Raw genomic sequence first — 3,512 nt, 5'->3', positions numbered from 1 at the left:
GTACAGAAGTAAACAAGGAGCCACAGAGGTTAGCTTTGGTTAGCTTATCCTTGCTTACCCTCCCAATTTTCACAGGAAACTACCATATTTCATTGTCCTCTCATAGGTCACATTTCTCCCGAATTATGACAAGTGTTCAATACTTTCTGTTCTATTTCTGTTAGCCAGGTGGCTAATCTGCAGCTTGAGCTCAAACCAACAAGCAGTACACTCTGGGAGCTTCTCAAGTCTCTTTGTCATTTCCTCGCTCCTCGCTTGAACCGGAAGTTGTTCCACTCCGCCATCTTGCAGATGGAAAAGTTAGATTTGGCTTCGTACTGTAACGCAGTCACTGTTCAGTTAGGTACTAGTCAGATACTATCATAAGTGGCTGCACCTGAACCGGAGGAACACGAAGGGTTTAAAGGCAGAGAGCCGAGGGGGGAGAGGCTGCAGAGTTCAGCCTGCTCGCTGAGGAGAGCCGTGTACCTCCAAGTATAACGTTACAGTTTAAAAACGATAACGTTATACTGTTCTTTGTGGGGTTCATTGATTCGAAGTACATACTGAAGGACATTTAGAGTCATCAATAAGTTATTACACTTAGTAGATGTAGGATTCTAAGGTGATAACTGCTTTTATATAAAATAAAGTTAGCACATTATTTATTAAAAAGCATTTAAAGTGTTGTGAAGTATAATGGAAATAATAGATATGTTAGTTATTTTAATATGTTCAGGTGTCTTCCCTTCACTGTGAGCTGGTAACGACCATAAACTGGTAACAACACAGCCACAGGTTCCAACCTCCACCATACAGCCCCGGGTGTTTAGAAGCTACCTCTGCTAACGCAGAGTAGCATCTGGCATTAGCTCCTTAGCCTGAGCTGCTGAGTGGTTTCAGCAACTCGTAACCTCAGCACCACCCAAAACCGGCCTCTTTGTCCATTTTTGGTTATCTGGGAGTGACGCACGGTGATGCGCTGCCAAGATGGCGCCGGCCAACTCCGCCAATTTTGAGCTTTAAAACTGCTCTTCAAAAACCAACAGGTGACGTCACGGACACTAGGTCCATTTTTATATACAGTCAGGCCGCACGGATAAGTAGCATTCAGAAGAGAGCTTGCGGTCCGGTGGATTTCAGGTGGAAGAAAGGGAATTTGTGAGCAGATGAAAGCAACTAGAGAGCCACATGTTTAATTATGGCTGTTTGTGGAGCTTTTTCATTCACCGCAACTCTGTCTACAGCAGAACTGTGACAACAGCTGTCCTAGAGTGACGTCAAAGTCGCATCAATTCCGATCTGAGTGTTCAGACTATTTGGTCCAAATCCGATTCTGATTGGATCTTTTTAGACATGAAAGCGGCCCAAATCCGAACTGGGCTTTTCATCCTATTATAAAAGATCACATCTGAGGCACATATGAGCAAAATAATCGGATTTGGGCGACTTTGGCCTGCAGTCTGAAGGTAGCCTATCTCACAGAGATGCTTACAAGTCTCGGAACTAGTCCAAATAAAGTCTCAACTCTCTGAGCCAGAGTCCAAGTCAAGTCTCGAGTCTCTCGCGGTTATTGTTATGTCAATGAGTGTTGTATTACCTTCTGCGTTCCATCCAGGCTGCTTATAACATACTGCATATCAATAAGTAATTCTGACTGTAAAACTGTATGTAATAGGAAAACACAAACTATCACAAGCTGGTTGCTGCACTCTACACACACACAAAGAAAATCTGATTCACAGGGGAATGCCAGAGCAGTGCAGCCACGAAAGCAGCAACAAAATAGTAAATGCCTGCTCAACGTGTTTCTATGTTGACATATAGGACTTACAGGGGGCAGTACCGACTGTGTTTATGCATATGAGGGGTAGAGTAAGAAATAGAAGTTTACAATAGATGACATGTTCTTTGCATCTTAGACTGTGACACAATAATGGCAGTAGCTACTTACAGCTGTGGAAACAATGCCTTTCTCCCTCGTTCTCCATCCTTTAGTTTTCAGGCCAAGGATGGTGCGTTCAGTAACGAGTAACGCAGCATTACTTGCCTTAGTAACTAGTAATAATATTACCGTTTTAGAAAAGTAATTAGGTAGTTACACTACATAGTTACTGCGAAAAGTAATATTATTACAGTTGACCAAGATATACTGTTGTTGTGATGTTAGCTATAGTAGCAGTCAATCGAAAAATCTCGCCTAAGCCTCCAACACTGTCAGGGTCTCTGCCCTGGTCTCATGCAAACAAGATGGCTTAAATCCACGGTTTTGAAGGACACGCGAGAGGGCGAGGTCACGGAAGATGGAGAGGTGGAAAGTGGACTGAGAATTACGCCTGTTAGCTGTGGATCAAAAATTCACATCTTTTAGAGGGAGTATGAAAATATAAACTCAGTGGCCACTTCATTATGTATTATTAATTTCTTGTTAACACAGTTAATCAGCCAATCATATGGCAGCAACTCAATGCATTTAGGCATGTAGACGTGGTCAAAACAACTTGCTGTGCTGCTGCCCAAACATGTTGTATCCGAAAAGGTGAGGCTCACACTAATAAAATAAATTCTGTTTGACAGGGGAATGCCGGAGCAGCCGGAGCAGACGCAGCCAAGAAAGCAGCCACAAAGGAAATGACTGCTCAGTGTGTTTCCATGTTTGACTTACCACCAACACCCACAGCTGACGTACAGGACTTACCGGTGGCACTGATGTCATTCTCACTATTCTCTCTCCTACAGCCGCATCAGAGCTGTATTAAAGGTGCGATAAGCAACGAGTTATATGTCTTTTTGTCAAATTTAGTGAATATGCTAGCTGTCCGTTGTGTGTGCACTTAGGAGATGTCTGGTGTTTGTGGCCTGGCGGGGTAATCAACTAAAGCGGAGACACATCAGGACAATCAGGGCAGACACAGACAAGAGGCAGAGTCAGGGACAAAAGACAGAGATTACTGAACCAAACAGAACTGACACCAAACAGAACCAATGCAAAACACAAACAGGACATGACCAGAAACAGCGGGCATGTTTTTACTATTTGTTGTAACTTAGTTTTTTTCTTATTTGACCGTTTTAATTATCCTCACACTCACAGACCTAACGTAAGTTACCTCTGCTGCAAACACGCCAGCACGCCCAGCTTCTTTCCATCTCTCGCTCCCTGTGTGTCTGACTTTGTCCATCAGTAGTAAGCTAAGTTAGGCTATATAAAGTCGCCGAAAATGTTGTTAGAGAGTTTGTGAGTGGACGGCTGAGCAGAGGGAGGGGCGGAGCTGGCAAACTGCGTGAGGCACACCAGATGGTGATGGTGGTCACACCAGATACTGACTGGTCTCTGGATATTGGAGTGGCCTTTTATTATGGCCAGTCTAAGGCACACCTATGTAATACCCATGCTGTCTGATCAGCATCTTGATATGCCACACCTGTGAGGTGGATGGATTATCTCGGCAAAGAAGTGCTCACTAACAGATTTTGACAGATTTGTGAACAATATTTTAGAGAAATAGGTCTTTTGTGTACATAGAGAAAGT

The sequence above is a fragment of the Micropterus dolomieu genome, linkage group LG12 (genome assembly GCF_021292245.1).
Source record: "Micropterus dolomieu isolate WLL.071019.BEF.003 ecotype Adirondacks linkage group LG12, ASM2129224v1, whole genome shotgun sequence".
Taxonomy (NCBI): domain Eukaryota; kingdom Metazoa; phylum Chordata; class Actinopteri; order Centrarchiformes; family Centrarchidae; genus Micropterus; species Micropterus dolomieu.
This window is presented reverse-complemented; position numbering follows the sequence as displayed.